The sequence below is a fragment of the Myxocyprinus asiaticus genome, chromosome 9, assembly GCF_019703515.2.
Source record: "Myxocyprinus asiaticus isolate MX2 ecotype Aquarium Trade chromosome 9, UBuf_Myxa_2, whole genome shotgun sequence".
In the NCBI taxonomy this organism is placed as follows: domain Eukaryota; kingdom Metazoa; phylum Chordata; class Actinopteri; order Cypriniformes; family Catostomidae; genus Myxocyprinus; species Myxocyprinus asiaticus.
Window position 1 is genome coordinate 1,102,493 of NC_059352.1, and position 12,633 is coordinate 1,115,125.

Below are 12,633 nucleotides of genomic sequence, written 5' to 3' on the forward strand. Positions count from 1 at the left end.
ATTTTGTGTACACAGTGTATTATAGATGTATTACAGGAACTGAAGTTGAAATATCAAAATTCCCCCAAAATACACACTTTTGGCAAAATGTATGCTGTTGGCATCAACAAAAATGAAAAAGACAGAAATGTCCTGAAGGTCACACAAGGGTTAAATTGCCAGAAAATAACAGTGTTTTATTGTGTTCAGTTGCAAACAGCTATAGCAAAAAATATGATGTTAACGAATTTTAGTTTGGAGGATAAAATCCACAAAAAAATATATTTAATTTAAGACAGTTTTGAATTAACTTTGGAACTTGAAACCAATGTACAGAACCACTGCTAGGGAACATTTGCGTAATTTGACTTTTGACTCAAAACTTTACTTTTACTGAGATAATCCTTGTGACAAATTCCCCATGTGACTAGCCCCACCCAGTCTCCTTATCTATATTCCTTACTTCTTAAAATTAGAGTCAGCGTAAGATACAGATAAATATACACCTTTTAATAACAGTTAATAATTAATGTAATTGATACAACAGTATTTTCCCCACAGTTCTTAAGGTGCAAAACAGTGGTTCCTACCAAATATTATCTTGTCCATCAAAATTTTGTGTACATTATACCGGGTAAAATGTGTACAGAATCCTTGCAGGCCAAAGTGCTTATGCAAAATTTTGCATTAAAGCAGCTTGAAGAGCTTAGAGATCACAAAGCACAGATTAAGAAAAGAGTAAGACTTTAAACTGCTTGAGGTGGTCTTTGCAGATTTTCCATCTACATAAGCAATCCACCACAAGTCCACAAGACTCGGTTAAAGGAACATAGCCTAAAGAATATTATGGATATAATAAGTAATATTAAAGTATTATTCTGCCTACAGGCCAACAAGTTCAGTTAACCAAACCAACGAACATTCGAGAGCATATTGACTTATTTATCATTAGTGTAGTGCTGTGGTTGTTAGATTCTGTCGTTTGTTAATAGAAAACTACACAGCGGTAAAGATTTCTTGATTAGACTTCAATTGTCGCCAGCAAAGAGCAAAAGAGCAAACAGTAAATCACAATGACAAAGCTAAATTGCTAATTACATCAGCACAATCTAAGAACAGAAAAAAAAATCGTAACAAATCATAGAGAGAGAGAGAGAGCGAGAGAGTACAGGATCCTTAAAAACTAGTCAAACTATCAAATAAGTAAAATTTTTAGCTTTCTATATCTAACCTTTATTGGTCGACTGGTGCGAAAAGATAGAAATACACCTGGAAGTTTTAATGTATTTGAATTCTTGAAAGCCAATGCTTGCGGTTGTTCCTCAGATAAGCCGTAATATTCTTTACCTGCAGTCAAATAAAATTAATGGTTTTATGACTCTGCTGCAAATTTGGCTGATCCTGCCGTTTAGATGAGAAACTTACATTAGCATTTTTCTGACCTTTAGCTTATGATAATATAAATCAGCATTATCGATTAGGAAAGAAAAAAGTACTGCACATTGTCAGGCAGTTTGTTTCATTTACTGGTGGAATAAAAAAACGATTTAATATTAAAGGACATTTATGTTTACAGTTTCATCTGGGCTGTTACTGGACAAATGACACATTTCAGAAGTCCTGCGATTAAGCTCAGCAAGCACTTCTCGCAAACTCATGATTAGACAATATGTGTTTTCTACTTATATAACATTTTCATTTTTCCAATGGAAATGTTTATATAGAGACATAAAAGAAATACGAGACATCAAAAGGCCCAGTTGATCGCTAAATACAGGTGTGAACAGGGTCCAAAGTGTTTAGTGATCGGATCACTTAAACTACATTCGGAGGTAGTCAGAAACGCATGTGAGCACATAACATTTGTAGTGTAAATGATGCTGCACCCTGATGCATCACGGACAAGAGTGAAGGACTGCCTACTTACCTGTCAATCAAACATTGAATTAAAAAAGGGTTTAAAATTTTACGTATGTAGTCACGAAATCTGATCGCAAGTGGTCACAGAAGATCAGGGGCGGACTGGGAAGAGAAATCAGCCTGGGATTTTACATAGTAACTGGCCCAAAAGTTGTTGACCATGGGGAGGGGGTTTTATCTGGCACAAAAGCTGCTGAGCGGTGGGGGGTGTCGCTGCCCCCTTCGGCATATCACGGCACCATTTCATGGCCCATTCTGCATAACGCAGCAGCCCATTTCAGCTTATCGCGGCCCATTCGGCCCCGTTTCGCGGCCAGCCCTTCGGGAAAAGTCCCGGTTCTCCCGATGGCCAGTCCGCCCCTGCAGGAGATGCATGTTAAAACCCCTTAAACTCTATAAAGTCTTTAAAGTCAGCGTATACATAAGTCAGGCATATGAGGTATCATTTGAAAGATAAGAATCTGAACTTTTCAGAGATAGCCATCACTTCTGCATTTATGTTACTTAAAATCACAAAATAAGGCCTGAAAACATTCGCGTTGAAAATTAGCGCCCCCTAGAGGTAATGGGATAGAAATATTTATATGAAAATAAAAGTCCTTCACATAGCACATACATGGACATGTCATATATCAAATGAAAGCTCTCATTCCCGGAAATGCGACCGCACAGTTTATTTTGTTCTACTAATACCACAGTTCGGAAGATTTTCAAAAGAATCACAAAGTGAAATATGAAATATAGATTTCTGTAAGACATAAAATACAAATGTCTCTTATATGCTCTAATAACTGCTGCTGTAAGCAGTAGCAGATCCTGGCATAGGCGATATAGGCAGCCACCTAGGGCGGCAATGCTCTCTGGGGTGGCATGACAGGGTACCTGATCGGCCACCCCTCCACAGAATTCGCAAGATTGCAATGGGGAAAAGGTGACCCGAACTGTGCCGCCTTGCCCCTGGCTCAAGATGGGAGAAAGATGCCCCAAATCATGCCACCCCGCCCCTGGAAGACTGCGATATTTGAAAGGTGCCCCGAGTTGTTCCTGACAGGCTACTCAGCCTTAAAGGCTCTATATGGTTAAGATTATGAATGTTCATAATGTATTCTTACATTCTGAACAAACATAAGGTAACCATTTTCAACAGCATAATATATATATGTGTGTGTGTGTGTGTGTGTGTAGTGTGTGTATACAGTACATACATATATATATATATATATATACATGTATATGTGTATATACATATGTATATACATGTATATATGTATATATATATATATATATATATATATATATATATATATATATATATATATATATATATATATATATATTATGCTGTTGATCATGATTATCTTATGTTTGTTCGGAATGAAAGAATACATTATGAACATTCATAATCTTAATCATATAAAGCCTTTAAGGCTGAGTAGCCTTTTATTTAAAGGGATAGTTCACCCAAAAATGACAATTCTGTCATCATTTCCTCACACTCATGCCATTCCAGATGTGTATGACTTTCTTTCTTCTGCAGAACACAAATGAAGATTTTTAGAAGAATATTTCAGCTCTGTAGGTCCATACAATACAAGTGAATGGTGACCAGAACTTTGCTCCAAAAAGCACATAAAGGCAGCATAAAAGTAATCCATAAGACTCCAGTGGTTAAATCTATGTCTTCAGAAGTGACATGATAGACGTGGGTGAGAAACAGATTAATATTTAAGTCATTTTTTACTCTGAATCTCCACTTACAATTTCAGACATGAAAGTGAAACTAAACAGGCATCAAATGTGATTTTCAGATGTGAAAGTGGAGATTTAGAGTATAAAAAGGACATAAATATTGATCTGTTTCTCATGTTGTTGTTGTTGATATTAAGGGGGGCGCCACGTCAGATCTCACCTAGGGCACCAAGTAAGCCAGAATTGCCACTGGCTGTAAGCTTCAAATAGCCAAAAACTTTATATCTGTTTATACCTTAGGAAATTTTCCAAAAAAATAAAAAAAAAAGCCATCCAGAAGGAAAAGCATGCAAAACAAATCATTAGAAAATATGTTTTGAACTACTGATGATAAAATTCAAAGGGGAGGATCTTTCTAATGACACCAGATTGAGCTTGTAGTCCACTCAGAGGCCGAGATATTCAATGAAATAACGAGGGTGGTGCTTGAACTGAAAATTAGACTGAATGTCTATGGACGAGCACATCTGTGAGGGCTAAAATGTGTTAGAGCACCACCTACATTTCAGATCTGTATGTTGTGATGGAATGTGATAGAGAAAAAAAATTCTAGTGGTTTCTGCTACCTAGTGGAATAAAATGAGACTTTTAAAAGTGAGGTAGAGTGAACAGAACCAGAATGACATGTTTACAAAGTGAGGACAAAAAATGAATAATTGGAGTCTTTTTTTAATTTTTTATTTGGGGGGTTCTCTGAAAAATTTGACCAATTTTTTGCAATTAGTCCACAGTATGTGTGAATGGTGAGCTTTTAAAGTGCTTTCAAAAATGCATCAGAGTTTAAACGGTGATCTGTCTTGGCTAACTGCTTACTACTGATCGGGTCACCCAAGAAAGAGTTTTAATAGCAGGCGTAAAGAGGGTTCGGGCAGCAGGGATAAACAACGCTTAATGCCTCCCATATCTTTTGTTCTTGTTGTCAAAGGCTGCATGTCCAATCAAACTCTACAGTATTCCGCTGCAAATTCATCTGTCACTTGGTTGCATGTGCGTTGCAGCATTTTAGTGATGTGGTGACACAGACGGCACGTCTCTAATGAGAGCTTTTGTTTGAGTCAAACCCTCATTTTCCCCACTGGCCATGTGTGTTTCTGGTGTATAAGAGCATATATTCATCCTGCTGTGGAAAACTAATATGATTGGAGAGCATGTCATGTGCTCGTGTTTATTCAGATAGATTTCACAGTGCAGAGTAATGCAGGACCTGCATGTTTAGACGAGTTATGATTATGTCTTTGTCATTTTAATGCGATTCAGGCAGATATTTCACCGGCTGAGAAAGAGACATGTAATGTGCGTCAGGTAGAGGAAGGAGAATGAGATTATATTATATCTCACTGACAGGAGAGAGAAGTGATTTCTGCACAATTCTTTCTCATTACTATGTGCTTCTCTTATGTGTTTCAGAGCGAATCTTCCAGAAGCCAACACTGACTTATATGGATCTTCTTTAAATAAAAATAAAAAAAAAAGCCAAAAAAAGATATATATATATATATATATATATATATATATATAATCTTTTTTGGCTTTTTTTTATTTTTATATATAGTTTTCCTACAAATTTATTTGGTTGACTAAGTTGTGAAATTTTAAAATAATACCAAGCTATAGAAAGTCAGATTTTTAAAATCAAATTGTTTATTATGTTTCCAGGAGCGTTGCAAATGATATCACAGAGATTAACAGCATTTTGACGCTGATGTGTGAACGGTATCAAAACGGATAAAAGACGGAAAGCCGTTGCATGTGTGAATAACAGATGTGAACAGAGAAAGCATTCTGGCAATTTAATGGTGAAAGATGCTTCTGTGATGTAGAATTACTCATTCTGTACCACCCATGCCTACTTCTATTCATAAGATCACTGCATGCAAATAGATTTGTGAAATCTTCTGTGTTGTAGCCCTGTTGGCTTCACAGCACAGTATTTTTAAGTAACTATAGTTATAAATGACCAAAAATAATCTGGCAGCTCGGTGGCGCACTGGCCTGTCAGACCTCCAACACTCCCCATCTGTCTTGGCTCCCCCCCACCTCATTAGGATTCATATCCCAGAAAGGTGACTCTTCCAGCGGGCATGGTGACAGCCAGGTCCCCCCCTCCTCTGGTTCAGCTGAAACAGTGACAGGTAGCAGCGAGATCTCCGGGGGGCGAGAGAGAGAGAGAGAGAGAGAGAGAGAGAGATGAGCATTATCATCAAGTCAAAAATGCTCCCGCAGATAGCAGCTCACTCAGGGGGCGTCCTAAGATTACAACCAATGCGTCTGTCTGTCTGTCTGTCTCTCTCTCTCTCTCTCTCTCACTCTCACTCTCACTCTCTCTCTCTCTGTGGTGCTCCCCTGTGGTGTGTTTGCCCATGTTGTTTTAAGCCCCCATAATCTCAGACTCTCTTCCACACCAGTGCTCACTCGGACACTTGACTCATCGCTGGACACCACACTGGGGCCATGAACACTTTACAACTATGACCACAAACTCGCAGATGTGTGACACAGAATCAAGGCTGGGCGACGGAATAACACACACACAAGTCTCGAGACTGACTGTAACCTTTTTAAAAGTTTAATGCACTGGATGCTTGTGTTCTCTGGGGAGAAAAATGATTATTGCAACTCCCTCAATGAACAATGCTGTATTTAATGGAATATTCCAGGTTCAATACAAGTTAAGCTCAATCGACAGCATTTGTGGCATAATGTTGATTACTACAAAAAATAACTTTGACTCGTCCCTCCTTTTCTTTTTTTTTCTCCCCAATTTGGAATGCCCAATTCCCAATGCGCTCTAAGTCCTCGTGGTGGCGTAGTGACTCGCTTCAATCCGCGCATCTTATCACGTGGCTTGTTGAGCGCATTACCGCGGAGACTTAGCGTGTGTGGAGGCTTCACGCTATTCTATGCGGCATCCACACACAACTCACCACGTGCCCCACCGAGAGTGAGAACCACATTATAGTGACCACGTGGAGGTTAATCCAATGTGACCCCCCCCCCCCAGCAACCAGGCCAACTGGTTGCTTAGGAAGCCTGACTGGAATCACTCAGCACGCCCTGCATTCGAACTTGCGACTCCAGTTGTGTTAGTCAGAGTCTTTACACTCTGAGGCCCCCCCGTCCCTTCTTTTCTTTAAAAACAAAAAACAAAAATGGAGGTTACAGTGAGACACTTACAATGGAAGTGAATGGGGCCAATTTTTGGAGGGTTTAACGGCAGAAATGTGAAGCTTATAATTTTATAAAAGTACTTCCATTAATTGTTCTGTTAAAACTTGTGTATTATTTGGCTGTAAAGTTGTTTAAATCGTCATTTTTACAGTCGTTTTACTGTTTTAGTGTCAAAAACGCATTTGACTACATTGCATTTGAGTTGTAAACGCTAATCCGTATGTGTCCCGGCAGCAGTTATTTAAAAATGTGCGATTAATCACGATTAACTACAAAAAAAATATGTGATTAATCGCAATTAAAAATTTTAATCGGCTGATAGTGCTATTATAAACTCAGAGCCTACTTTATTAGGAACACCTGTACATCTACTTATTCGTGCAATTGTCTAATCTGCTAATCACGTGGCAGCAGTGCAGTGCATAATATCATGCAGATACGGGTCAGGAGCTTCAGTTAATGTTCACATCAACCATCAGAATGGGGAAAAAAATGTGATCTCAGTGATTTAGACGGTGGCATGATTGTTGGTGCCACCATCTGCTGGGATTCTCACACCCAACAGTCTCTAGAGTGTATAGATAATGGTGCGAAAAACAAAAACATCCAGTGAGCGACAGTTCTGTGGGCGAAAACGGCTTGTTAATGACAGAGATCAAGGCTACGGTAACTCACATAACCCCTCTATACAATTGTAGTGAGCAGAATAACATCTCAGAATGCACAACATGTCGAACCTTGAGGCGGATGGGCTACAACAGCAGAAGACCACGTTGGGTTCCACTTCTGTCAGCCAAGAACAGAAAACTGAGGCTGCAGTGGACCTACCATTTGTATACCTCAGCAGAAATCCGGATTTATCAGACCAGGCGATGTTTTTTCCAATCGTCTACTTCCAGTTTTGGTGAGCCTGTGCCCACTGCACTCTCAGTTTCCTGCTCTAAGCTGACAGTAGTGGAACCCAACGTGGTCTTCTGCTGCTGCAGCAAATCTGCCTCAATGTTCGATGTGTTGTATGTTCAAAAATGCTTTTCTGCATAGCACTGTTGTAATGTGTGTTTATTTGGGTTACTGTCACCTTCCTGTCAGCTTGGACCAATCTGGCCATTCTCTGTTGACCTCTCTCATCAACAAGCCATAATGTAGTTAATTATGTAATGCAAATGGTAAAATGAGTCATGCGCTATAGTAAAAGTGTTTAAATGTCATAAGATAGCACTGTGTGAGGAACAGGGTGAAAAGTGTTTATGAAATTTAAGCGCAACGTAGTTCTAGCGGGGAGACTCGCAGCTGTACATTATCGCACCATTAGCTAGGTAACTCCTAGCCAATCCTGCGTCAGCCATCGCTTTATAAGTCTGCTTACAATCTATCGAATTGCTGTTTCAATGTGCCAACATGGCAACCTCCACCACCCCATCGCCACCAGTTGAGTCCCGTCCTGCATGGGGGTAGGCTCCTCGTCCCTGCCTCCTATCTCCGGCAGGATCTGACAGTTCCAAGTGCAACTCCGTCCTCCAGACTGGGCTTACAAAAAAGAGAGACATTACATTTGTTTTATATTCATCAAATAAATGTCATCTTAAACTTTACTCAAGTTTGCGAGTCTTCCTGATAGAACTGATAATCTGCCGTTTTACTCATGATTTGTATGAAAGTGAATAAAAGTAATGGTTGTTGTAGCGCCTCTAGTGTTCATTTCACCAAGAAACTGATGTGATATGTACAATGAGACATGGAGCAATCATTGTATAGTAATGTGATTCTATGAGACCAGGTTGGAATATTTTTAGTGCACTATGAGTAGTCGGACCTTTCAATGAAGGGCTCATTTGACCTGCTTTAGGTGGGGCATTAAGGCATATGTGTCTGTATGAACGGGCCTGGCTGAATCCATGAGCAAGTGGTCTTAAAAACACTGCTCAGGCAGGCCATCCTCCACTTTCACACCCGCAAGATTAGTGAGAATTACACCATCGGCCAAGCGCTCATTACACAGAGCCAGAGAGAGAGAGAGTCACTCATGTAGACTTTTGTTCATCTCTGTAAAGATGCACACTCGATGAGCTACACAGGACTTTAAAGTTCATTATTCTCTCTTCATTCTCATCAGCAGCATGCACACACATATGGATGTGAAAAAGACTGTCCATCCTGTCCACTGCCCACTCAACACTTACAACACACACATGAACTTTATAAACTCTCTGTTTCAGAAAAATAACTAAACAACTTTCAAGAACGGAGCAGCTGTGCTCATAAAAAGACCAAAAAGCAAATACTGTACTGAATATGTTTCATAATTTTCACACCCCGAGAGCCACCCGAGACATCAGCTGGCAGCAGCAATTAAAATGTGAAACTGTGGAGAGTTTCTCGTTAATTACAGCGAGTTCATGTTTTACAGGCAATTGTTCAGAGAGTCCATGTGTGATATTTCCCTAAAAACGCATTTGATTCCTTGGATTCTGTAGATTTTGAAAGTTTAACAGAGTTCAGATCATTTTGCATGAGACTCATTGATAAGAGAAATCATAAACTAGACTGTTACATTTTAATATGCTGTGAGTTGTTGCCAGGGTATTGCTATAGTGTTGCTAAGGTGTTCAGAGTGGTTGTTAGAGCATTATGTGGTTGCTAGGGTGTTCTGGGTGGTTGCTAAATGGTTTTATTATTTTACAACAGGGAATAAATACAAAGTTTTGGCCAAAAGCTTTCCTGAGTGTAACTTCTCACTTCTCACTTTTTGGGATACTTTTAAAATGTACCGCAATTGCCAAAAGGTTCATGATAAACTCTTGAAAATAAAAATGTTATTATGTAAAATGATACCAGGACTGAGGACCTAGCAATCATGTGCAACGTCAAAGCATCACCTTTGAAGCATAAATTGTGTTCCAATAGGGCCGGATGTCAAGATTTATCTTGAAATATAGCTGCCAGCAGCAATTAACGGGTTTATGGCGATCAAGGGCTTTTAGGTACGTATGTAAAAAATATTTAGTATTAATAAGACAGTCCGTCATCACCCAAAACAGATATAAATTGCAGAACCATCAGGTTGAGGCATTGAGGCATTCCTGACTGTTATAATGCCATCTATTGCCCAATCTCCATCAAATTTGGGACACTTCTTTAGAATCACATGTTGGATTTGTGTATTAAATTTTATGAAAATCGGACTCATCGTTTAGGAGTTATAGGCTTTTAGGCAAACTAGGCCACGGCCATATTTTAAAATTACCCTGTTTTAACCATGCAATTGTTTTGCATAATTATTGATCTAGGCTGTCCATAGATTATTTTGTTTATGTTGAATGCAAAACCTAGGACTAGTTTAAAAAAGTAGGTTTTTTAAAATCACAAATATTTAACGAACAATTTGTATGACACCAATGGTTCTTGAGGCAAAGTTGTTCAGAAAGGGGAGCATGGTCATATGATATAAATAACGTGTGTCTGTGTGAAACACGGCATAATATACATCCATTTACATACTTGTGATACGCGATAGCGCCTCCCAGTGGCCAATTTATTTCCAATTTTGAAGAGACATTGACCTCTTGGGCGAAGAGACAAATTGGCCCACCATGTTTCATTCCGATATGCCTTTGTTAACATGTATTATAGCTGCAAAAATTGTATTGGTCGATAGCGGCCATATCCTCATAGATCTTTTGGCAGTTTGGACAAAGACACTGCATGCAAACTTTCAAGGTGATCAGACCAATGATTCAATAGTTAGAGCTATTTTTAGGTTTATACTTGTCATAGTGACACCAAGAGGCAGAGATGTGCAATTTTTTTGTGTCCTCAGATTGACCCTATACATAAGTGTCCCAAGTTTTGCCACTTTGGTGAATTAAAGTACCAATTTCCTTCCGAAACAGCAAAATCTGTACATTATTCCAAACTTTTGGCCGCCGGTGTACGTTTTGGCGTACTGTTGTGACGATGAATCGAAAGTTAAATTTTTTTCGATCATTTTTGATATTGGGACTCCAGACAATCTTTCTCCACTGGTCTGGTTACGATCGGGCGAACGGTGTAGGACTAGTTCCAAAAAGTAGGCTTTTACAAATAATCCAATATGGTGGAAAATGTTTCATGACAGAAATGAAATCAGAGATATCTATTTTGTTTGTCTTAAGCCAATGATTCCAATTATATGAGGCACTGGAGTACATGACAAACGGTTCAGGAGTTCGGACCTAAAACGCCTTTGTCTTTGTTATAGCCCAAGCGCCTGAGTAGTGAGCAATAGTACTACCTTCTGACCAAGTTTCATGTCACTAGGCCTTACGGTTTGGTCTCCACGATCAGTTTTAGAGGATAATAATAATAAAAGTGAAACCCTACAATTAAAATAGGGCTTTTGAACCCCCAATGAGGACTTAAATTTTGATCTGTTTCTCACCTAAAATCGATCGTATCATTTTTGAAGACATGGATTAAACCAATCGAGTTGTATGAATTATGTCATTTTTGGAGCTTGAAAAGTGTTGGAACCCATTGACTATCGTTATATGGACAAAAACAACTCATACATCCTTCAAAATATCTTTGTTTGGGTTCCGCAGAAGCAAAGAAAGTTATATGAGTTTGGAACAGCATGAGGGTGAGTAAATGATGAGAGAAGGATCTTTTTTTGGTGAATTGTTACTTTAAAGGAAACATAAAGAGCAACCTTTAAACAATATAATTTTCCTCCAGTAGCACTTGTGTATTTGCCACCCACCGGTGACCCTTGTGTTGGTGAAGCTCTGTCTTCTGAAGTCTAATTACACGGGAGGGGAACAGCAGCCTGTTTTGTACTTCCTGTCTTTCTGCTGTAGTGTTCAGACAATGAAACAGACAGCACAAGAGCTTGTTAAATATTTAGGCTTGAAAATCCAGTCCGATACTGTCAAACACACACTACCACAACACAAAGGGTGAGAGGGCATCCTGGTCTGTTTGTGAGAGAACTGTGTGTGTGTTAATTGGTGTATGAGACATTTGAATCGTCGTTTGTGTGTAAAGAAGCTTGCAGATTAGTAAACAGGTAATGTGACTGTAAGTGGTTGTTATGAAATATGACAGAATATGTTAACTATAAGATATTTACTAAGTGTGTGTGTGTGTGTGTGTGTGTGTGTGTGTGTTGGAGTTAATGAGCGGTGGGATGTCATGGCTGGTGTGAGTGTCAAACAGCCAGGAGCTCGTTAGGAAACATTTCAGTTAAAGCATCTCCTCCTCCCTTCACCTCTAATTATTATAAAAGCCCTCAAATGCTCATCATCATTCATACTTTGTACACGCCACCACACCAGAGACAGACAGACAGAGAGAGAGCTGATCTCATTGGTCAAGAACTAGTCGTGTTAAGTTTGCAGAGACTCATTCTCTCCAAACACTGTGGTGAAAAACCTCCTGCAGTTTCATATGATCAGCTTTAACTCACCTGAGTCACGATCAGTGTTGGGGAAGTTACTTTAAAACTGCTGCTTTTTATAGGTATAAGCTTCTGTGAAAGTAGTTAGCAACACTTCAAGCTACTAACAAAAAGTAGCTACCGTAACTACATTGAAGCGGTAACACTTTACAATAAGGTTCCATTCGTTAACATTAGTACAGTGGATATAAAAGTCTACACACCCCTGTTAAAACAGCAGGTTTTTGTGATGTAAAAAAATTAAACAAAGATAAATCATATCAGACTTTTTGCACCTTTAATGTAAAAATGACAACCTATGCAATGCCACTGAAAACCAAAGCGACACATTTCAGAGACAAAACGTAAAAATAAAAAACTTAAAATAACTTAACTGCATAAGT